General features: G+C 41.5%; 1 protein-coding gene across 2 annotated transcripts in view; it reads right to left on the reverse strand.

The window, feature by feature from the left end:
- RTN4R (reticulon 4 receptor) overlaps positions 1-25,958 on the reverse strand; it is a 356,726-nt gene that overhangs the window by 292,077 nt on the left and 38,691 nt on the right. The window contains exon 2 of one of the 2 annotated variants that reach the window (XM_073629330.1): positions 6,898-6,987. The exons of the other annotated variant lie outside the window; for it this stretch is intronic. The gene's annotated coding sequence lies outside the window, so the exon portion shown is untranslated. The remainder of the gene's footprint in view (positions 1-6,897; positions 6,988-25,958) is intronic. 2 annotated transcript variants of the gene reach the window in all.

Consider the following 25,958-nt stretch of genomic DNA (forward strand, 5'->3'; position numbering starts at 1 on the left):
GCGAAGACATAAAAGGGCACTAGCCGCTGATGAAACCTGAGCCGGCTCCTCGAAGATGTTGTGAAAGAGCTTCAAGAAGTCAGACAGGCTGGAAACCACCGGATCATTCTTCTCCCACAGGGGGGCAGCCCAGGCTAAAGCTTCACCGGAGAGGAGGGAAATGATATAGGCTACCTTTGTACCTTTGCCTGATCAGGCAGAAAGTTTTGAGGCTGGAGCTCAAAATAAATAGTGCGTTGGCTGAGGAACCCCCTGCAGGCCTTGGAGTCCCCAGGGAAATGGGACAGAGCTGGCAGTTGTAGTTTATGTGTGGCTGCGACTGGTGCGATAGGTGCAGCTGCTGATTGTACTTGAGGTCGCTGATTCGGGGTTCCCAAGGAGGCCTGAAGCTGCTCGAAGCGGGAAGCCAGATCCTGGAGGAATCGCATCACCTGAGACTGATTCAATTCCTGGGTCTCAAGTCTGTGGACTATGCCCTGCAATGGATCATCTGCAGGAAGTGGCACGTCAGCCGGGTTCATGGCTGATCAAACTGTCAGGTCACCTGAGGCCAGGTGACAGATGCACACCGTTGGGGTCAGGAGTGCACCGCTAAGGTAGTGGACCCTACGGCTGACTGCTGCGAATGGAAGTCTGGGTGGTTAAGGAAGGCAGGTCCACTGAAGCACCAACACGGATCCCACAGGGAGCTAGAGCATAAGATTCCCCAGGGCGCGGAGTCTAAGAGCCAGCAGGTGTTCACCAAAGCCTCTAATGGTGAGGATGGACTGCGCTGCAACCGGTTCCAGGTCACGGCCCCCAGGGTCTGCCAGCTCACGCTCCCAAAGGTCGGGGCAACTAGTAGACAAGGATAAACATAGAACACGCCAAAGGTCAGGGTCACAAGCAGGCAGTGATAGTTGAGAACAAGCCAAGATCAGTAACTGGAATCAGAAGTAGAAGACACAGCAAGTTGCACACAAAATCTAAACACACAAAGTTGATCAGCAGGGCTGACTTGCAGTGCACAGGTTAATATAGAGTTCTCTGATAGGGGTTGGGAGCCATGCTTAAAGGAGAGATTATTTAAGCAGCCAGGTGAGAGTGGCTGGCCTCTAAAGGTAAACAAATGGAGGAGAGATAAACTGACAGACAAACACTACTGCATATTCATGACACAGTGCCTATGTTCCTCTCATATTAAACACCATAGATGCATATAGACACTACAGAAAAACAAACTCAGTGCTGCCCTTGTCTAAGCTACCCTAGGCTGTGCACAACTTGCCAAAGGGACAACTATCCATATGTACGCATCTAAATTAACATCAAATATTCCCAGAAGTTAGGAATAAAATAATAATCTCAGTCACTGGCTAACAATCAGGGCTCATACGATGCTGCCTTCTCAAGTGGGGCTGGGAATCCAGGTTCTGTAACAAAAGAGGGGAGGGGAAGAGAGGTGCCAAGCAGCTGTTGGTGTAGCACAATTGTATTATTAAAAAGAAGTACACAAGTATATACATTCACAATGTGTAACAGGCTTTGGGATGCAAGGGGAAGTCTCTCAGGCGTAGTCCAGGGAAAGCCAAAGCCGACAATGCAGAGAACTGCTGAAGCAGCAAAGCCGGGGGTCGAATGTTCTTATCGGTGGACGCAATGAAGAGAGAGCTGTCAACAAATGGCTTGTCAGCACAAGGAGCAGTGTAGCCAATCGAGATGCCTTTCAGAGGCAAGGCACACCTCCTTTAGGTTGTTTGTTGAGCTTGTCATCTCTCTCTCCGTGGCATCCACTGAAAAGAATATCTGAGCTCCGGCTTCGCTACATTAGCGGTTGTCTGCATTGTCGGCTTTGGCTTTCCCTGGACTGCTCCCAAGAGACTTCCCCTTGGATCCCAAAGCCTGTTACCCATTGTGAGTGTATATACTTGTGTATTTACTTTTTAATAATAAAGTTGTGCTACACCAGCGGCTGCTTGGCGCCACTCTTCCCTTCTTTTGTTACATATAGACACTATACTTTGGAATCATTCTGGGTACCATGTGTATTGAACAAAGAAGGGGAGTTTTGTTGTCCAGAGCCTACAGAAAATTTCTGTCAGTTTTCTTGTGCAGATAAGAAAATGAAAATCATAATTTCACTGCTATGAACACAGAGCAGGTGCTCTGGTAGAGGGAGCAGAGCCTAGGGTAAAAAACTAGGGTTTCTGTGAGCTTTGACCATGAATTGCTTCACAGTACGCAGAGCTACACAGGTCAATGGGGATTCGTGCATTAGTCCCTCCTCCCTCCTTTTACTACTGACATAGGAGGAAGCAGCAGACTCTCACATGTAAACACTACACTGTTTACATCTGTGATCACTGTGATTGGTCTCTCTATGACCACTCTCAGAGATCACATTGTACAGATCCACTCAGACTAACTAATGTTTTTTTATCCAGTGGCATTTATAAACAGCACTGGGATAATTAACCAACTGTTTGCTGTTGATAAACTTACAAGTAAGCGGTTATGGTTGATAGGATAGAGAAAGACATTAAAAGAAATATTTTTTGGCCAGACATTCTATTTGAACTGGCTAAGATGGCAATGAAAATTATTGCATGGATTGATATGACAAATACTATAATTATTTGAGTTATACTGTATATTCTTCTCTTTTCTATTTAGTTTCTTTTCAGGATTTGAAGGAATCCCTGGTGTTTTCTCGATGTACACACATAAGAAAGTGTGAAGATGAGCTGGAAAACAAAGTGTTGTTTTCCACGAATTCATTCTCACCTTACAAAATATCTCCCTTTCTTCACCTGATCAGAAGTGAGCTGTGCCTCACCACAAAAGCTAGAGAACTGCAGGTTTCAGACTATATTTAGTTCTATGTGCTATCATCTTACAGCATATTAATGGTTTGCAGGATGCAGAAAGGCAGATGTAAAGCATTTGTCCAACAGCATTTAATATACTGTCATTTCAAAGGTATTTTAAGGGTTGTTAAATAAGCACTAGCCAAAAAACCCATTTCAGTTTTTTAGTAATCAATTATTCTTTATTGAGTGTTTTGTGTGAGAGTACAATGTTGCAAGCTATCTGTTTCACAGTGGCGGTACAGAGATTTGTGACATACAGTAAGTATTATGTCTTGAAAGGAACATAACAATATCTTGACATGTATATGCAAACAGTGGTAACTTTATCAGGTAGAAACATGGGAAGGTAGGTGAAAGGGTTAAGGAAGGGAGTGGATAGGGAAAAAAGCATATTGAACTGGTAAATTAACCTTTAATAATAATGACCTGTCAAATGTGATAAATGGGATGAGCATAGTTTTAAATGTTTAGGTTGGTGGTATTAAATTGAACTTGGATTGCCTAGCCATGCAGACCATGATGAGTAAAATTTTTTAGGAGTTTTTTTTTTAAAGCTAGCATTTTCCCACAGAGCATTGTTGATTTAGGTTGTTTACAGCAGCTAGTGATCCGGGGGGGGGGGGGGGGGGCAGTTTGAGAATCACTGTTCTAGTGCAGGATTGTATGTCGTTACTGGAGGTGCACGGTTATTTGTTTTTTTCCTGTTTGTATTGGAGGAGATTTTCTCTTTGGGTTTTCAAGGCCGTGTTTATGGTGGTATTGATGGTTTTGTCCTTGTAACCCTTCTTATGGAAAGAGTCTGCTAGTGTTCTGAGATGTTTATTTCTGTCTTCTGGGTCTGAACATATTCTGCAGTATCTGATGGCCTGGCTGTGTATGATGGCCTGTTTAGTGTGTTGGGGGTGAAAACTGGAACTATGGAGATAGTTGCATCTGTCAGTGGGTTTTCTGTATATTGAGGTTTGCAGCTTTTCATCTCTGATGTATACTGTAGTATCTAGGAAGTTGACATGTGTGTTTGAATAGTCAATTTTTAGTTTGATGGGTGAAAGGTGTTGATCAAGAAAAATACAATTATTTTAGATTTTCTTCATTTCCTGTCCATATGATGAAAATATCATCAATATGTTTTTGAAATGCAGGAAAGAAAATGAAAATGTATTTTTTACACAAAGTTGTCAATTAATAAGATCTTTCTAACACACATCATGGGTATACTTAGAATTGTACCCTAAAACACATTTTGCTACTCTTCCTGAGTATGGTGATACCACATGTGGAAGACATTTTTAGAGCCTAAACACATAGAGGCCCAAAATCTAAGGAGCACCTTTAGGCACTGAAGCACCAACACAGTGGAAACGCCCATAAAATGACCACAGTTTAGAAAGCAAACACCTGAAAGTATTTTCTAAAAGGTATGGTGAGACTTTTGAAGACTTCATTTTGTGCCACAAGTTTTTGAAAATACAATCTATGATTAGCAGCCAAATACATATATTAAATACATATAAAGTGCGAACATAGAGAAGTAAATTAACAAAATCTTTAATAAAAACTTTATAGGAAACGGTGTCTAGTATAATTGTATTACGTAAATGTGTTTAGGTGAAATAATGAGGCCATCTAGTGGCCATCGATGGAAATGACATAATACATGTTAATCCTCAGAAAGTGAGTAAGCCCAGTGTACTGGAACAGCCTGATAACATTTAACCTCCCTGGCGGTATTCCCGAGTGTGGCTCAGGGTTAAATTTCAGTACCATTAGCGGTAACCCCGAGCCACACTCAGGATTGCATCTCAGAATCTTGGTGCAGTGTACTTACCTTGTCCCCAGGATCCTGCGATGTCCCCCCCCCACTGTGTCTGCGGGCTGTGTCCTCCACCTGATGCTTCTGTGTGCCAGGCTCTGTTCCCTGCGAGCGCAGCGGCACATGGGGCGGAGCCCGGCAGCAAATTCAAAAAGTTCAAAATTCATAACATATACAGTACACTGTAATCTTACAGATTACATTACTGTATCAAATCATTTCACATCCCTTTTGTCCCTAATGCTTTGTCCAGTGCCCTGCATGCACTTTTATATTATATATACTGTTCTTTCTCCCTGGAAACTTGAAATTGTCCATGGCAAGCAAAAAGTGTCCCTTTACATCAAAAGTGGTTTTAGACCAGCTAGAAAACAGCAAAAGTAAATTAGAACACTTGCAGAATTGAGCGATAGTGAATTGTGGGGAAATTAATTTTATTATTATTATTATATTATTATTTTTTTTAATTATTTATAGTTATTATATTATAATTTATGATTTAGTGTTTCAAACTTTATCATAGCCAGGATTTCTACTAGACTCTTGTTTGGACAGATTTAAGTGTGTTATTACTAAGAATTACAGGCCTACAATATAAAACGCCAAATTTCTATGCAAAACAATGTACCGCCTTGAGACACAAAAATCTGACATAATCATACCGCCAGGGTGGCTAAATGTCAATAAAGATGATGGTTAATGATATGCGTAAACGCATATCTAGGTGAGTTGGTATAGATACACTAGTGCATAGGCAAACCAATAGATATTGTATATTGGTGTACCTAAATTAATAATGTTTGGATAATAAAATAAAATATCTGAATATGGGTAAATACATAAATGATAGATATAGATTGAGTACCACCGTTGGGTGGCTTTCATGTGGCAACACTGAAGAAATTACACTTTGCTACAATGTAAAGTAGTGAATGTACAGCTTGTATAACAGTGTAAATTTGCTGTTCACTCAAAATAACTCAACACAAAGCCATTAATGTCTAAACCACTGGCAACAAAAGTGAGTACACCCCTAAGTGAAAATGTCCAAATTGGGCCCTATTAGCCATTTTCCCTCCCTGGTGTCATGTGACTCATTAGTGTTACAAGGTCCCAGGTGTGAATGGGGAGCAGGTGTGTTGAATTTGGTGTTATCGCTCTCACTCACTCATACTGGTCACTGGAAGTTCAACATGGCACCTCATGGCAAAGAACTCTCTGAGGATCTGAAAAAAAGAATTATTGCTCTACATAAAGATGGCCTAGGCTATAAGAAGATTACCAAGACCCTGAAACTGAGCTGCAGCAGGGTGGCCAAGACCATACCATACTACCAAAGGCATCAATGAGGCTCACATGTACAAGCCCTTCTTATAGTATATCCCCTGTCACTCTAGATCTTTACTGTAACTCTTCGCTACTTGCCCCTCTTTTCACAGTGGTCTATTCTAATGTAAGCTAATAAATTCATCTAGGGTAACTCTAAACATCTCAGAGACTGCTATTTCATTTTAATATTATTTTTCACTGTTCCTATATTTTGTTGTTTTCTGTTGTTCATATATATTTCCTTTTTTGTTCTTATAATCCTGATTATTGCTATTTAAATATAGCCGCTCTAAATATCAATATTGTGCTACATTGGTCTATTTAGCCCTATATCTACTCCAATTGCGATCTTGCTATACTTGCTGTCATGTAAACTCACGATAGGTGTACCCTGCATCGCTCTGGTTCATTTTCATCACTATGCGGCCGCCCTGCGCCACGCCCCCTTACGAGGGCATTAGGCGCACTATGGTATTACTGGTTCCCCAGGATACCTAGGGCTGCAACCGCTCTTTCCCTGTCTCACGCATCGGCGGTTCCCATGCCGACGCTGTGAGCTGGGACATGCGCAGTATGCGCCCGGCGGCCGGCTTGGATGATGTCACATCGGCTCCTCCGATTGGTGATTACAAGCGGGGCGTGCCAGTCACTCTGTACCCGAGCGGCTGGGTGGACGCCGCTTTTGGCTACAAGTGTCTGTCTACTTTGAATCATTAACAGGTATGTGATTGCACAGCAGAAGATACATGCTCTACTTTAGTCAGGTCATATACTTTAATATGTTACTCTGACACTTTTTCATTTGCTTACCACTATTTTCCTCTTTTGGGTTTGTCTGTTCAGTGCTACAGCCAAACGATCTGGATACCGAAAAATTTCCTAACACCATACACAGGCGAGGCTTACCAGAGGCTTGACATACCCTTTTTCCGCTTTTGGCCGGTGCAATATTCCTTCTGGCTACATCTTTCACTGGATCATTCCAGCAATAGACTGCTGAATGTAAAGACACATAGTGAAGACACTTTTTTATCCCCGCTGTTCATACATGTTTTTTAATTTATAAACATGATAATGGTAAGTGAAGTGTATTTTTAAATCAATTAATCACATTGATATGTAACTGGTTGTATATTTAGCATCTGGAGTATATTTAAAGGTAATATTTACATCTATTCCCCAATGTTTTGGATATATAGGCTGTACCAGCTGTGCAAATAATTCATCAACACTAGCCACGCAGGAAACCCTAGTAACGCCTTAGTAATACCATTACTGTTTTACATCTTCCCCTTTTAATGACAGATGCACTAGAAACAAAAAACATATATACTACATTGTAACATGTTGCCATAGGACCTCTTTAATTGGTTTATCATGCTTTCAAAAATAATTATCATTTTCATTAGCCATAAACAGAACTAATATAATCAGAAAATCACTGAGATTACATATATATGACATCTGATGAGACACACACATGGTTACACACATAGAATGGGATTTCTATACTAGCCCATTAATTTTCTACTGACCTCTTGTAGGTCGTTTCTTGTGCACATCTGACGGTTCTTTATTTGTATCTTTCCCCTCTCCACCATTCCCCATCTCCCTCCCATTTCCTTTCCCCTCCCTTCCTTTCCTTCTCATCTCCCCCCTCCCCCCCCCTCCCCCCCCTATTCTCTCCATCCCCCTTTTTTTCTTTTGGCAGTCACATCTATCTTTTGATTCAAATAGACTTACTAACCATCATTGTTTACCTATACTGCTATCATGTTACATACGTCCCCATAGTGTATGAATTCTACCTAGGCCTTGTGGGACCGGCACCATCTGATGGGTCCCGGCGGCAGTGATATCAAAATCGCAATAGTTTTACTATCTGGTTATAGTCTTTTCTAGCTAGTCTACTTAAGTTACATTTATTGGATGTTTTGTATATTTCAGTAATCTGTTCTGTGCTCCTGAAGAAGCGCTTTGTCATGCAACATGTTGAGCAAGTCCTAGACATTGATTGTTATCATTGCATAGCTCTCTGTTAACTACAATACAACCGCATGGAAAAAGGATTGGTATTTCCAATTTCTGTATGATTTATTCTTACATTATAGAGCTATGTATAGAGTGCATAATTGTAATTGTGTTGCTATGAACTGATTTCTGTATCTGTCCTTTTTTATTCTCGCTTTTTAAACAATCTTTAATAAATCTAATTTTTAATATAATCAACTATAGTGATTATTGTGCCCAGAAAGTCCAAAGCCCAACTATTTCTATCTATACAATTATGTTAGGAAGTGGCACCTAGTACCGTATGCGTATCCACATTACCACTATGTGTTGATACCTTGGTAATTTAATACTACCAAAGGAGTTGAGTGCACATGCTCAGCATCATATCCAGAGGTTGTCTGCTCTTAGTACTCCCACTGCTAAGGCAACCCACAACTGTAAAAACCATGAACAATATGTATGGAAAGGCTTATATTTATCCACATGAGCAGGCATTGAATAGTGTTAAAGGGGTCACATATACTATATGTTTTAATATTTCAGCACTGCTACTATTTTAAAAGAAGTTTTTTTTTTATTCTTGTTTTCATTTTTGTCTAAGTTTTGCACCAATCAATACAATATCAAACACGGAACATAAACACTCTAGGATTTCTTTCTTTGTGCACATTTTTGCTCTTTCTTGAGATTAAAAGACATTATTACATTAACATTTTATATAGTTATAATTAATTCAAATGTAATCCTGTACTTACATTAAAGAACAGCTAGTTCACAAAGTATTTTACAAAGTATTGTTATTTATAGCCTACTCCTATTAAAGTGTTACTAAAGGCAAAATGTTTTTTTTTGTTTTAGTGCTCCTGTTAGGGAGATTCGGCCTCTCTATTTGTCCTGTTTACATTTATCATCAGAAGTGAAAATCAAATTTTGGGTTTACATCAGAACAAAGCATTTCCCCTTTTTCTGCTGAACATTAAAGCTCACTCCATAGTGATTAGTCAATGATAAGATGACTGTTACTTGGCAAACCTGGCACTAGAGGTCGACTCTGGTAGCTATTTTGAGTAAGTCTGTGTCATAATAGAACTCAGTGCTCTTGTTAGAATTTGCCTCTTAATTATGGATGCAAAACCCTAAAAATGGAAAGTGTGACATTGCTAGTGTAAGAGGGAGGAACACTTTTTTTTTATTGACAGGCTAGTACCTCACATCTTTGGCTGTGTAAAGGGCCAACCCACCCAGGACTAGATATCTGAGAACCCCCAAGTTTTTTTTAGAGCAGGGGTAGTGAATTCAAATTCAAGGAGTTCCGGTCACTAAAATGTTCTTCCAGTCGAGGTCCGAATCACAAGTCTATGCCATGAAAGATTGTACACGTCTACTTTCCTTTTTTTGGAGCAGCCACGCTCTCTGGCACTTTTCTTAGCGTTTCCTCCACATACTCCGGTAATTCTCTGTAAATGTGAATGTCCCCAATAGTGCATCAGATGTCCCTACCAGAGTAATTGATTACATTGGGTGCCCCCATAAATCAATTGTCACCGTCAGAGTACCCCCTTAAATCAGGTGTCCCCATCAGAGTGCCCCCTTACATCAGGTATTCCCATCAGAGTGCCCACTTACATCAGGTTTCTTCATTAGAAAGCTTCTTTACATCTGGTGTCTCCCATCAGTGTGCCCCCTTATATCATTTGTCCCCATCAGAGTGCCCCCTTACATTAGGTGCCATCATCAATGTGCCCTTTTACATCAGGTGCCCCCATCACATCAGGTGTGCCCAGTGCTCCTTTACATCATGTTTCCCCATCACAGGACCACCTTTCATCAGGTATCCTCATAAGCATGCCCCCACTAACATAAAATGTGCCCATCAACATGCCACTTATTTTATGTTAAGGGGTACTCTGATGAGCACATATTATGTTAGTGGGCACTCTGATAGGCACATATGTTAGTGGGGGCTCGCTGATGGGCACATGTTATGTTAAGGGGAACTCTGATGGGTACATTTTATGTTAAGGGACATGTTGATGGGCACATTTTATGTTAAGGGGCACTTGTGCCCATCAGAGTGTCCCTTAACATAAAATGTGCCCATCAGAGTGAAACCTAACAAAAAAAGGGGCAGAAACCAATGACTGTAGAGCAGAGATGTGGTACTTAAGATGGAGATAAGAGATAAACAGCACTATAGCAAACTGACAATTAGCATTATGATCTTTTTCAATGCCTCCTGCAGCCTTCAATCCCACACAGCAGACATCAGATGTAGGCTTTAGACAACGATCTCCCGTTAATCAGCAGCAGTGATCCCTGCTTACTACCTCCTTCACAATGGTCATTGCTCCTACAACCCTCCCCACTCAGGGTGATCACGGTTTTCTTATGCTGTGAAGAAAGTGACATATTTACACATTCCAGCTGGTTCTGCCACATTCCGTGCTTCCTCCTACTCTGACCTCTCCAGAAAATCCGGGCTGCAGTTCCAGACACACCACACGCCGCTGCTCACTTGTTGATATTTAGGAGAAGGCTTAACACAGCTCCAGCACTTGGCACTCCATTGTGCCTGTCTCACTGTCACAGGCTGCAGGTTCAGGCTTGCCTCATTCACAACTTCGGCCCCTTAGCTCTCTTTGACTCTCATAGCTCTTGCAGCCTCTCACACACTGAGAGAAGACTTTACACTGGCTGCATAACAGTCCGGACAGGAGCGTCGCTCGGTCTGTGTTTTTAATGACGGCTGCTTTAGAGGCTGCTTTAGAGGCTGGAGCTTACATTTCACAGCATTCCACAATGCAGATTCACGTGCAGAGAAATAGCCATGTACCATCTGATATGTACTGAGATAATATCTTGGAGGTGTGAACTTTGGGAGATCAGAAAGTGTGGAATTCCTAAAACAAGTTTACCTTCCTGAGTTGTCTGTTAACCCAAAAGAAATGAACCAATAAAGAACATTTTCCAATGTGAACTGGTGTTTCTTTTCTTTTTTTTTTTTTCAGTTTTTTTCACATTCATGTCTGAAACCGAAATGAGGATTTCATAAAATGAGTACATCAGTTATCACCTTCAGGGGCTAACAAACCATGTGGCACAAGAAAGCAAGGCAAGGCCTTGCCTTCTTGAAAAATAAATGCATGCTATGGCCCTTGGATGATCTAGTGTTTCTCTTGTTTTATTATATGAACATATTTTATTAATGTGTAACCTTACAAATTTTTACTTATATACACCATACAGTTCAATTTTTTGGGGGGATAAAGTGCAGAGAGATTAGAACACATGTCAGTTTTTATTGTTCTCTGTGCCCCCATTAGGTAGATTCACGCTCTCTATTTGTCCTATTATTTATCATTATCATTGAAAGTGAAAGTAAAAGAAAATTCCAAATTTTGCATTGTCCCCAGAAAAGTAATAGAGGGGAAATCCTCCAATGGGGACACTAGTTCTGAGGACCTGTGGGTTCCCAAGGGATTCCCTTAATTTACAGGGATTTCCTCTCACTCCCTGTTTTGGGTATGGAACAGGAAGTGGACACAGATAGCAAAAAATAAACTGATAGGGGTTAATACCCTCCCTTACTCTATCCAAAATGAAAAAACATTAATAGTGTTGTGTGTGTGTGTGTGTGTGTGTGGTTACACAATTGAAATCTGGCCCTGTGGAAGATGGTTGCAGCTTGGATTCAATCCATAAGAGAAATAGATAGAAGTCTTTATTATAGCTGTTGGACTACAAGTCTCAGAAGATTCAAAGAAAAGCTCCACCAGTGAAAAACAAACAGACGTAAGCAATTGGTGACAGACCCTCCACCTCTGGTAGTATATCTACGCTCACCTCAATGCATGAACCCCTGAATTAACAGGCAGTCAATGCAGGCAGATCCCACACACAAAGGTAGGCAGCTGGTGTGATTCAATAGGAACGAATCCTCCAAAATGTTCACATCAGTAAGGTTGTCCAAATATGTATAGGAGAGAAGGGAAGGATCTAAGTGCTCACTGTACAGTAATAATCAGTATAATTTTTTAAAGCCCAAATATGGGCTACTCACATGTTACAAATAAAAGACAGGCTCTTCGTGCAACAATGGTGTACAAGTATCGTATGGATGGCAGTGGGTGACGTCAGACAAGCGTGGCTCCTCCCCCGTACGCATTATGTTTGATTGAATGCCCTCAGCGGGGCGGGCCCACGACGTTACCCAACGTTTGATTTGAAGTGCACGGTTGCAACCGTCAACAACTACATGCCGCGAACGTCGCGGCTCATTAAAGGTATTAAATTTTAAATTAACAGCTGGTCAGTGCTGACGCATCAGACCACAGTCATCGAATACAAACCTGTTTAAAAACAATAATAAACATTAAATACAGGCAATACATGCCTAAAAACTCCAGCAGGAACTGAGCAACTGCCCCCTGCTGGAAGATCAACAAACTATCATAATAAATGTATCAAAAAACTTATTTCATTGTTTTTAAAAACTGACTCACCCGATGCCATCCAAAAACATTAAAAATCCTAATATAAAATAAAAATATATATCAATAAAAATACATTAAAAAACTCTTAAAAAACTCTTAAAAGAACACAGTTATTTATCTGAAATAAAACAGTTGAGGGCAACATCAACATTTAACCCCTCAGGTGTTGAAACTTTCACTTCCCCTATCCAGAACGATACTAAGCACACTGAAGTATTCAAGAATATGGTATTAAGCAACTTGAATACAATGAAAATCTGAAAAGTTAGAGACATCTCTTTTATCAAAAAGGGCATCACTTCTCTGGAGTCCAAAAAGGATGTGGTGATATGCCCGCTGAATGGGGGGGTTTAGTATTGATGAGTAAGGAGTACTACAAGGGAGAAATGGGACGGCTATTGGGGGATGTGAACACTTATAAAATTTTGAAAAGTGATCCTATGTTTGAGTACAAAGAAGACTTGAGTCTTTTGGTATAAAAGGGTCTAAAACAAAAAGTTTTGAGTAAAGAAGAAGCTATGTGCCTGTAGGGCCCCCATTATTTATTTTTTACCTAAAGTCCATAAGGACTTTTTACACCCGCCGGGAAGGCCTATAGTTAATGGCACAGAATCTGTAACAGCTCGTCTGGGCCAGTATATAGATTTTTTTCTGAAACCCATTGTCTCTGAGACCACAGCCTATCTCAGAGACACTAAACAATTCATCCAGTTGCTTGAAGAGGTACCGTGTATGAGTAATAGTATTCTCATTACAGCTGATGTCAGCTCCTTGTACACTATTATCAGGGCATTACAAAAATCAGATCTCTCCAGCAGACATAGGAAATTAATTTTGCAATGTTTTGAATTCTGTTTAACCAAGAATTATTTTTGGTATAATAGGACTTTTTACCTTCAGATAATGGGTGTAGCTATGGGGGCAATGTTTGCCCCAAGCGTGGCTCTCTTATTCATGGCTCTTTGGGAAGAGGAAAGTATCTTTCAGGATCGTCCCAACCAGCTTAAACGCTACAAACGTTATATTGATGACCTTATAATGATCTGGGAAGGTGATGCTAATAGCCTTGAACTTTTTATGTCAACATTATACAACTCCAAAAACATCTCTCTGACTGCGAATTGGAACACTGATAAAATGGTCTTTCTTGATTTAGAAATCTTTAGAGAAGGGAATGTTTTCAAGACTCGGAACTACTTTAAGCCTTCTGATAGGAATGGCTACATCCCTTTGGACCGTTGCCATCATAACAGTTGGCTCTGTAATATTCCAAGGGGTCAATTCATCCGCCTAAGGCAAAATTGTACTTCAAATGAGGATTTTGTAGCACAATCTCAGATTCTTGCTGAGAGGTTTCAGAAAAAAGGTTACCATAAGGATCTAATACAGAATGAGATTGAGAAGGTTGCCCTTCTTGATAGGACCAATTTGGTTGCAGATTCTGATAACAAAAGGATTGACAAATTCGAATTTATAATGGTGTTGGATTTTAATATACAACACAAACAATTTGAAAAAATTGTCAAGAGACAATGGGAGGTTTTGAGGAAGGATCTTGGAAGAGTCCTTCCCCCATGCCCTCAATTTATATACAAAAAGGCCCCCACCCTCAGAGATGTTATTGCTCCAGGAGTAATTAATCCTCCTGTCTTTAAAGAAAATAGGATTTTCTCCTTCCTTTCAGTATTTGATGTCTGTGGAAGATGTCAGCCATGTAAGCAATGTAAATCTAATCTCAAAAAACTGAAGGATTTTAATCCTTTTCTACTGGGAGATCTTATCAAATGAAAAACTTGATAACTTGTAGTACACGGGGAGTGGTCTATATGCTGGAATGCGATTGCGGACTCCAGTATATAGGCAGCACTTACCGCCCCCTTGGGGTAAGAGTGGGGGAATAGATGAACAATATTAAAAAAGGTCTAAGGACCCATAGTGTTTCTAAACACTTTAGACAATGCCACAATAGGGACCCCAGATGTTTGAAGTTCTGGGACATTGAGAGGGTAGATAGAAATTGGCGGGGTGGTAATTATGTCCGTCAGATCAGCAGAAGAGAATCCTTCTGGATAGTGGAGGCGAAAGTTTTAACACCTGAGGGATTAAATGTTGATTTTGACCTTGACTGTTTTATTTCAGATAAATAACTGTGTTCTTTTAAGAGTTTTTTATGAGTTTTTTTAATGTATTTTAATTGATATATATTTTTATTTTATATTAGGATTTTTAATGTTTTTGGATGGCATCGGGTGAGTCTGTTTTTAAAAACAATGAAATAAGTTTTTTAATAAATTTATTATGATAGTTTGTTGATCTTCCAGCAGGGAGCAGAGTTCTTTTTGGCATGTATTGAATGTTTATTATTGTTTTTAACAGGTTTGTTTTCGATGACTGTGGTCTGATGCGTCAGCACTGACCAGCTGTCTAATTAATGCCTTTAATGAGCCGCGATGTTCACGGCATGTAGTTGTTGTCGGTTGGTATCACAACCGTGCTCTTCAAATCAGACGTTGGGTGATGTCGTGGCCCTGCCCTGCTGAGGTAGTTCAATCAAATGTAATGCGTATGGGGGAGGAGCCACGCTTGTCTGACGTCACACACTTCCATCCATACACTACGTGTACACCGTTGTTGCACGAAGAGCCTGTCTTTTATGAGTAACATGTGAGTAGCCAGTATTTGGGCTTTAATAAAATTAGACTGATTATTACTGCACAGTGAGCACTTAGATCCTTCCCTTCTCTCCTATACATATTTGGACAACCTTACTGATGTGAACATTTTGGAGGATTCGTTCCTATTGAATCACACCAGCTGCCTACCTTTGTGTGTGGGATCTGCCTGCATTGACTGCCTGTTAATTCAGGTGGTGGAGCTTTTCTTTGAATCTTCTGAGACTTGTAGTCCAACAGCTATAATAAGAACTTTCACTGGACTTTATGATATTATTAATTATTGTTCTGTGATCATATTGTTCATTGCGCTGCACTTCTTACTATATCTATTTCTCTTTTGTTTTTTTGTGAAAAATCTTTAGTGTTCAGCATGCATTTTTTAAGGGGGTCACAACTCTTAAGACTGGAGTACCTCTACTAGAGGCTATGTCACATTATCAATACGGTTGCTAAAGCAATAGTCCTGTTAAATCAGCTACTCATATGCTCCTACTATGTCGCTCCCTCTCTGGACACTCTTGCTTGCCAGTGAGGGAGATATACTGAGCTAAACCTTGCTGATTAAGCCTGTGGGGTAACAATATCACAAGAGCAGGTAAGTGTCTTCAGCAATCTTGTTACTGCCAAATTGAAAAGGGCATAACAAACAAAAATATGGCAGATCCTAAACCCTCATGGGTGTCTGCAGCATAGGGCAAGGGGGGGCAATTGACCCCCCCTGGAATCGTAGAAGGTAGAGGTCATGGGGTTCCTCCTCCGAAAACTGTGTGAAACTGTATGGAGAGAGAGAGGAGCTGTCAAAATTGAGGTTGGATGTCGGGGGTGGGCGGGACCAGGGGCGGGACCCAGCTATCCAACACCGGCCAAGGGGATGGGATATGGGCGGGCCGCTATGTGTATGTGGCCCCACCCCTTTCTTAAACAGCCCAATCATTGGCTGCATAGCTACTGGGTCCCACCCACCTCCGACATCACGCTGAATCATCAGCTCTCCTCTCTCTCTCCATACAGTTTCACACAGTTACACTATCAGCTGTGAAACCTGCCATTGCCATCCAGTGCCACCTGCCAGTGCCATCTGCCAATGCCAACCAGTGCCTGCCAGTGCCACCTGCCAGTGTCAACCAGTGCCACATGCCAGTGCCAATCAGTGCCATATGCCAGTGCCACCTGCCAGTGCCATCCAGTGCCACCTGCCAGTGCCATCCAGTGCCACCTGCCAGTGCCAATCAGTGCCACCTGCCAATGCCACCTGTCACTGCCAATCAGTGTCACCTGCCAGTGCCAATCAGTGCCTGCCAGTGCCACCTGTCAGTGCCACCTGCCAGTGCCAATCAGGGACATACAGTGCCATCTGCCAATGCCAACTTGTGCCACCTGCCAGTGCCAATTAGTGCTACTTGCCAATCAGTGCCAACCAGTGCCACTTGTCAGTGCCACCTGCCAGTGCCAATCTGTGCCACCTGCCAGTGCCAACCAGTGCCACTAGCTAGTGTCATCTGCCAGTGCCATCTGTCAGTGCCAACCAGTGCCACCTGTCAGTGCCTGCCAGTGCCACCTGCCAAAAAAAAATCTGCCTAAAATATCGGCCGCAAAAAGCGGCATCATATATCGGCCATCTGCTGCCCTGATTTCTAAATATCGGCATCAGCCAGAGAAAAATAAGAAGATGTTGAAGAGTGAAGAGCGTTGCCCTGTGTAACGCTATGGCCGCTGTGGCCGCCGTGGATTTTTTCTTCTACGTCTGCTGGCTTGGGGCTGCTCTCAGTCTGTTCCGACTTATCACAGATTGATACAGACATCTGTCCCTCCCTTCCCCACCCCCGGCCCGATCATCGGATTGGCTCTGACTGCCGCTCGGGCCTCTGCTCGACATCTCGGCTGTTCCGGAAAGTAATTGGCTGCCTCAGCCTGTCTGTGTAATGTCGCTATGCCGATCCGGCCGGCGCAGCACCAGCTCCTCCCACAGGTGTGTGCAGCGACCGAGAGAGAATACGCTGCCAGTGCTATCGCATCACTAAGGAACCACAGGTAGCAGCACTGCAGTGCCACTGTGCCAGTTAGGAGGAGAATATATTGCTTGGAAAGTTGGACAGCTGAGCTATTATTGGAAAAATATACTTGTGTTGTGTGTTATAATATCTTCTTCACTTTGTATGGAAGTTACTCAGTCTCTCAGGCATTCCATAATTCCCATATAAATATAGCCTAGAGAATGTATATCTTTCTATATTGCAATGTATTGCAATACGTCTGTTGTGGCCATATTTTGATCTTGATGAAAACAACCTATACAGTATAGGTCAAAGTATGGCCACAACAGATGTATTGCAATACATTGCAAATAGAAAGATGTACATTCTCTAGGCTATATTTATATGGGCATGGAGTGAAGCTGAATTATCGCAAGAGCTATTTCGCACTGCCACCTGGCCGCGTTATCGGTAAGGCGCCGCTAGTTTTAGCAGCGCTTTACCATCGTTTTAGCGGCGCTATTCGTCCACTAGCGGGGCGCTTTTAACCCCTAATAGCGGTTGAAGAAAGGGTTAAATGCGACTGTGTATCGCTGCTGCTGAAGCACCCCCCCCTGAAAAAAGTTCTGCGGACGCCTATGTAAACCCTCTCTAATATATAAGATGATTTTTCTCTGAATATCACTTTTAAGTCTTTTTATAAAGTCAGTGAATATGGCTTTCAACAAACATTCCCTTGTGGTGCAATCATTGGCACTTAAAATACATGGACCTGGAAGATTATCTACCAGACAAGGTTTGATGAAAGTCACATTCAATAACTTTAAACTTTGTTTTCTTAAAATAAATATAATATATACCAATACCATTTTACAGTGACGCTCAAAATTAATTGAGTGTAAAAACGAACTCTTTTGAGACTGAGAAAATATAAATCCAATAATGTATTACTTATTTAGTTAACAGTGGAGCTATGTAAAAGTTAATGACCACCCTATTTATGAATTTATCCAGAAAAGTCAGATTTATTCTCCTTTTCAACAGGATATATATATTTATCAAAGAAAAATGTCAATTGATTTATTTTACCCATGATTCACAAAAGTTCAGGACAATGCTAGAATGCTCATGATACTCACCCTGCCAATAATTAATGACTGCACATATCTGCCACAGGGAATGCTATTCATTTTTATCTAATGACTAAAGAACTGCAAAAATGAATCCCCTTTTCCCTGATCCACAAGTGCTTTGTGTATCCTGAGGAAAAGGATTTGTTAAATTGCTTTGCTTTTCTTCTTTAATGCAAAACAGGTAATTGAACATTTCACCTTGAAAGGGCTCTAGTTTTACTTCTGTCATTTAATATTTATGTTTTAAGCCTTGAATGATGTGTCTTGATTTTTGTTTTCAGACTTAGTATTCTGATGGCATTTTACCAATATTTGAATTGGTTATAACTTCAATAGTCGTAATAGGTTTTTTGCAAATTCAAGAGATTGGAGGTACTCAGAGGATGACACACAGGCAGTCTCCTTTGAGAGGATAAAATATTTATTAAACCAAGCCATTCATTCAAAAAATCTTTTTCTATCTTAGCAGGCACAGCTTCATCTACCCAGCAAGATTTATTGGTTTTGCTTTGACTTATTAGCAGAATCATGTAATCAACAAACAATTATCTTTTATTTGCTTAGCCGTGTTTAAAATATGTTATTTGGCTTCCCATTTAATTACATATCTGAGACATATTTTAAAATCCCTATTTGAGGGTCAGTAGCTAAGTGAATTTCTTTTAATTTTATTTTTTTTTTTATTTTTTATGATGAATAGAGTTTACTATTAGTAAAAACTGCATGGCAAAAGATACCGAGATATAGACATTTAAGAAATAACATGCAAATTTGACTTGTTTTTGTTGGATGTTATGTGCTGGGGGAAGTAAACCAAACTGGGTAAATTGGGTCCTCACCCTCTTCAGGGCTCCAGCTGGCAAAATTCTAGCAAGTGCGGGGCCCCCAACATTGTATATTTGTAGCTCCCCTTTATATTTTCCCAGGTCCCTGATTTTATCTAAAACAGACCTTGAATAAGAGAGTTCCATTTCCTATAAAAAGTATGAGGGCTACTATGTGCTATTTTCCTGGCTGTCTCTGACTTCAATACTTTCTGAGTCATTGATGCTGAGAAAGTGTACAGATCAGGTAAATAAGAGCGAACTCATATATTACTATTTGTATGACAGCCAGGCAAGTAAAATTTACAGAATGAAAAGTAAACACTAGAAGCCTCCATATTTTTGTTAATCATGTGTGCTCTAAAAAATTGCTGTATTGAGCTGTCACTTTAAGGTTTTATATTCACTTAATTATAGCTCACATGTTAGATATACTGTTAAAGTATATCTAACATGAAAAGTTTTATTTTTTTTTTAAGTTTTAGGGGGGTGGTTAAAACTCTGTCACATTCTTTTTATGTTTTTCATTTTTATCCCATTGGGGAGATCTCTCCATATTTCCTGTCCTAGCAATAAAAACCTAACCCTCCATCATTCTATTCAAAGCTAAAAATAAAGTTTTTGCTGTAGATGCTATTTAAAGTTTGGTAGACCTGAATCTTGTAGTACTTCTTTAAACAGAAGTAGTTAGTAAGGAAGTTATCTTTAAAAAACTGTTCCAGTGTTTCCACTGCTTTAGATGACCATAACCCACATGTTCAAACTTCCTGACAAGGCTGAATTACTCTATAGTGTGAAACATGGCCAAAGAACCTAATAAAAAGAACAGCTAATAACTTCCATTTGGCTGCCATGATACATTTAATAGATAAAGACGATGTTATTACACCTTCCAAAAGTATAGTTTGTCCAGTGATAACTCAGCATGCTCTTGGTCCAAAGCAAGAGCTCTAATAGTGGCTAGAATTATAAAACAATACAAGATAGCCCAAGAGGGAAAGCAGCAGTTATGGTTCTATATCTGTGCAGCAATTAACTGTTCATAAAAGGAAACGTTGAGATGAGCTTTACTTTGATAGTCTATAAATTTAATTTCACAAATCATTAATGTAGGTCAAAGTTCTTAAGCACCCCAGTATAAAGAGGATGACTCCTACCAGGAGATGCTAATTAATATTGCCTCACATCTTCTCAATAATTCAAAGAGTTACTGGAAAATGAGTAAATATAGCAGGTAACCTGACCTTTTGGTAGACCTGCTGGATATGATAATGGAAAAGAGAGTATACATTACATTACAAATTTAAGTCAATTTGTACTTGAAATATTGCTGTCAGAGATATGTATTTTACATGCACATGCTTATTAAAGGTTTTAAATTATAGAATAGCTCATCGAAGAGGGATATTTGAGCAAGGGTGAGTAAGGGCAAACTAAAGGTCTGTATGAAAAGACCGCACGATATTATGTCCACTTGCCGTAATTTCAGCTTGTGCTCTGCATTTGTTTTGCTACTGAATTCACATATGGGTTTGCATAGTAAGGCAGTGAAACAAGAATTAACCCATAGTAGTACATCCCAAATCCTTTGGCTGTCATTGTGTGTGGAATTTTAAAACCATGCGTGCCTGGCTGACAAGCACAATGCCTCCCACTATCATTAGAATGGCTTGTTGCCTTGTGATTGTTGTGATGGCCAATCAAAGTGATCACAAATGTAAACAGTGTGATCCGTGTAATGTGAGAGCCCTCCCATTCCTGACAAAATGGAGGAAGAGGAGGAAAGAGGAAGTAATGAATGAATGACTCAGTCATTGATGAAGATTTCAGGCAGCAGCAAATCCAAGGTTTTACTTTGATTGAGGGATCATTTTTATAACTTGTATCACCCCCCTCTCCTGTACACAGTGTCAGGACAAGGTCATCCAGGGCAAAGATGCCAAACTGTGCCCCCCCATACACCCAGCGGTCACTCGCTTGTCAAAATCACTGCCGCTGTGACTACTCCTTTCAGCCTTGTAACAGAAGGAAGGCACCCCCATCCTTACAGTAAACCATTGCACCCAGGGCAGCCATCCCTCCCGCCCACCCCTTGTCCTGGCTCTGCCTGTACATCTTAGCTCTATCCTGTCTCTGTATGTGACCTGCATATGAACCTCTTCACCTCCCTAATCCTGTGCATATGCACAACCCCCTCCTCTCCATCTTTACACTATATGTGACCTGTTGATTAACCCCGTCACCTCCTCTTTCCTCTGTGTATGACCGGTATAATAATGATGCAGTGCATCTAGTGCACCACTACCAAGCTCTGTGTTTTAAAGGCTTCCCTTTTGCATGGGGGCATGTAGGCTGAATCACCTGTTTTCCCAAAGACACTGACGGTGGCATTTGTGCCATGGTCCAAGCTTAGCCCATTTTCTGCCACTATGATTGATGTTATGTGGAATGTAGCAAGAGGAGTGCGTTTGTGGCATTAGGGCTAAGCAGAGAACCCAGGTGGGTATGTTTGCCTGATATCCCCAAAATATTGGTCTGCGGTGGAGTGACCATTTAAATGTATTGGACTGCAATGGAACACAATACTAAACACTTCAATAACAGCATTTTTCCTAATTTTCAAAAAATTGTGGAAAAAAATCAAATCACCTTGGAATGTTTACTCTCTAAAAAGGGACCATTTTGGGGATGTTTGTAATGTCCAGGCATTTTTATTTTGAGAAAATGCAAGTGAAAGTTTTTTTTTAAATTGTTGGTAATTTTTTTCCTTCACATATTAAGAAAAAAAATGGTGTTTAAATATCACCAAAAGAAAGCTCTATATGTCTCAAATATATATAAAATTTGAGTACAGTGTTGCATCAGCAATTGTCAGTCGAACTATCACAACAACATTTTTTCTGGAAAAACTTCCCAGTAGGGAAGGGGAGTATGATGCTGATATTAATGTGGCTAAAAAGGTCTTACCAGGAAATGACCAACAGAAACTATCCCAGGAATAATGACCATTCAGTAAATGGTAGAGGTTGGAGATATAGAAATTGTGGTGCGTAGGGATGAGCTTACAGTGGAAAACTAGAAGTAGAGGTTTTGTTAACATTTCCTTATCTTCTTAGACAGATAGTATTGTAACTGATTAGATGACTGAATAACAGGTAGTAACAGGGGTGTAACTAGAAATCACAGGGCCCCATAGCAAAATGTTGTATGGGCCCCCCCTGCAAACAGCCCCCCCTACAAAAAAATGGCGCGGCTTAAATTAAAAAGTGGGCGTGGCTTAAAGGGCATGGCTCAAAGGGGGTGTGGTTTGAGTCTGAGATGAATGAGGGATGGAGGAAGGAAAGAAAGAAAGAAAGAAAGAAAGAAAGAAAGAAAGAAAGAAAGAAAGAAAGAAAGAAAGAAAGAAAGAAAGAAAGAAAGAAAGAAAGAAAGGGAAGGAGAGAGAAGGGATGGAGGGACAACAGGCCCAGATCCTACACCACAATAGCAATATATGTATTCCAGAAAGTTTAACAATCAACAGATAAAGATACTCCAAACACCTGGTGTTAGCGCTTCAATCATCCTCCCCTGTGCCCAATGCAGCATGACCAGTGCCCAATGTGGCCTGCCTGTTCCCAATGCAGCGTGGCCTGCCCGTGCCCAATACAGCCTCAACGGTGCCCAATACTGCCTCACCTGTGCCCACCTGTGCCCAATGCAGCATGGCCTGTGCCCAATACAGCCTCACCTGTTCCCAATGCAGCCTCACCTGTGCCCAGTGCAGCCTCTCCAGTGCCCAATGCAGCCTCTCCAGTGCCCAGTGCAGCGTGACCTGCTTGTGCACAATGCAGCCTCACCTGTGCCCAATGTGGCCTGCCTGTTCCCAATGCAGCGTGGCCTGCCCGTGCCCAATACAGACTCACCTGTGCCCAATGCAGCGTGACCTGCCTGTGCCCAATGCAGCATGACCTGTGCCCAATGCAGCGTGGCCTGCCCGTGTCCAATACAGCCTTACCTTGCCCAATACTGCCTCAGCTGTGCCCAATACTGCCTCACCTGTGCCCATGCAGCATGACCCGTGCATAATGCAGCCTCACCTGTGCAGTGGAAGAGGCGAGTCAGTGGCAGAACTACCGGGTAGGATGAGGAATACATTCTGGCCTCAGAGTGGGGGGGCGAGCACCGCCCACACGGTCCCCCAGCCAGGGGAAGTGAGGAGAGGAAGAGGCGAGCTGTCCATATGAGCAGAGAGCTGTAATAGCTTTCATTTGAAATTCCTGTGTTCCTGGGGCTCACTGTCACATAGCCCCGCCTCTTGGTCCGGCACCTTTGATGACGTCACATGTCCCGCATTGGACCGGTGTTCTGTCTATCAAAGGCGCCTGGCCAAGAGGTGGGGCTATGTGACGGTGAGCCCCGGGAACACAGGAAATTCTAATGAAAGCTATTACAGCTCTCTGCTCATACGGACAGCTCGCCTTTTCCTCTCCTCACTTCCCCTGGCTGGGGGACCGTGTGGGCGGTGCTCGCCTCGCCCACAGTATGCATTCCTCATTCTCCCCACGGGCCACATAGTGCCCGCGTGGCTCGTTATGGCGGTAGTTCCGCCACTGATTCCAGTGCGTGAATGACAGTTCAACTGAGCAACAAGAAATCCTGCAGAAAGTGATATAAACATCTTCTGTGTGATGGCAACACTCAGAAACCCACAAGTGTATAAGCTCCCCACAACGACGGGCCCCTATAATGGGACAACAGAAGCCTTAAATTTTCTATAAGCTCAGATCAATGGCTGCAGATCAGTGCTTCAATAGATTTAATGATCAGCATGACACCAATAAAGCTTGGTTCAAAGAAAGAAACAATCTCATACTTTAGACCAAAATAAAAACCTTTGCTTATTAAAAGCTTTCATGCACTCACATGGAATAATATGGTAACAGGATCATCTGCAAGTACACAGCCACCACCTCCCCTCTGAGTTCAGCCAAACATGCAATCAAGCCAGACTGGAGACAGGATTCAAAGGGGCTGATGATACATAGAGTCTCGTACATACCACTTGGTGAAAAATTCCTGTGTTCCCGGGGCTCACCGTCACATAGCCCCACCTCTTGGCCCGGTGCCTTTGATGACGTCACATGTCCCGCATTGGACCGGTATTCTGTCTATCAAAGGCGCCGGGCCAAAAGGTGGGGCTATGTGACAGTGAGCCCCGGGAACACAGGAAATTCTAATGAAAGCTATTACAGCTCTCTGCTCATACAGACAGCTCGCCTCTTCCTCTCCTCACTTCCCCTGGCTGGGGGACCGTGCGGGCGGTGCTCCCCCCCCCCGCATTATGCATTCCTCATCCTCCCCACGGAACCCTCTTGGCTGCGGGCCCCATAGCGCCCACGTGGCTCGCTATGGCGGTAGTTCCACCACTAGGTAGTAATATGCAAATCAGCTTGGTCATACCCAGATTTACAGCATATTCAGCAGATCCTTTGACTTATAGAAATTCACTGTATCTGCTCAGTGAACTAGAAAAGTGGTACCTAATCATTTAATTTGAATTCTGCAGCATCTGCAGTTCTCTCTTTGTTCAGTAAGCGAATGGGACAATAGGCATGCGTGAATCATACTAATAGCACATCCTGTAGCCCTGTAGGCATGGTGTAAAATTGTGTCATAGATAGCTTTATTTAGACTTTGTAAAGCCCAGGTAAAGACATCTATGATATGATGCTGTACACCTATTATTTCTCTGCACACTGTAAGGTTCTCACAGTGTTCATTGGGAGCTGCAGCAAGTCAGTTAAATCCTCATTTCCTGGTTGGAGGCTGCCCAGCATTATTGATTTCTTTTCTTCCCAGCCTGACTGTCCCTGGCTCACCTCTTTCATCCTTGGATTTCAGTTCTTTCAGTCATAGATTCTTAGCATCAAATGTGGCCATTACGTAGGGCAGTCTGAATGCAAATACAATCTGCCTAGGAACACCCACACCTCCAGACTGACATCCATCCATCAAGGAATTTTTATATTAGTATACTTCCTCCTAAGAGACTGCCAACAGCTTACAACAGAGCTGTTTTCAAGAGGAGTATTGAGGTAGGGTACTGTGATGTTTTCAGCAATCTATGCATGGCATCCTATTGTCCACAATCTGCCTGCATTGCATAAAGAAGCACTCCGTGATGAAGTTGGACGTCCTTCTTGGTGGTCAAGATGCACTTGCTGATAATTCTCACTCAATATTTGTTTCCAATAGTTGATGCATTTGTCGATGTCAGTTTCAAAGGACTGGAGGAATACAGTGATTATGTCCCCTTCATCAGTTATGACTTTCAGAAAAAAATCCAGGGCTGTAATTTCCCTGTTTATTTAGCAAAGTTGCTGCTTCACTTCTATAATAACTATAACAAAACTCTTTTCATGTTAAGTGCACTGTTTCTAATTTGACTGCTTTGTGGAGGATCTGACCTTTAAGTGAGCTGCTGCACATATAGCTTTATACCTCCTTTTGTGAAGTGGGATTTTATATGACTATTCAGGTAGAGTTTTCTGTGTAATTCCAGATCCACCTTTCTCCTATTAACAGTCTTTTTAACCCTCTGTAAGTTGACTGATATATCCTCAGCAATATCTTATGACCAATCAGCTGGTATTAAAATAGTTTCTATTTCTTCTGTAGTGTATGTTCTTTTTTAACAAACAAAAGTGTTTTATTGTTGTCATATAGGTTGAATAAAAAAGCATATCTATAGGTACAGTACATATCATCACATGGAATACAGTACATCTGTGTACATACAGGTCCAGAAAATACAGTGAACAAGTACAACATACAGCAAAAGTTTGCATACAGGTAGCATGTCTGTAGTGTACGT

This window comes from Aquarana catesbeiana, linkage group LG01, assembly GCF_042186555.1.
Source record: "Aquarana catesbeiana isolate 2022-GZ linkage group LG01, ASM4218655v1, whole genome shotgun sequence".
Classification (NCBI taxonomy): Eukaryota; Metazoa; Chordata; class Amphibia; order Anura; family Ranidae; genus Aquarana; species Aquarana catesbeiana.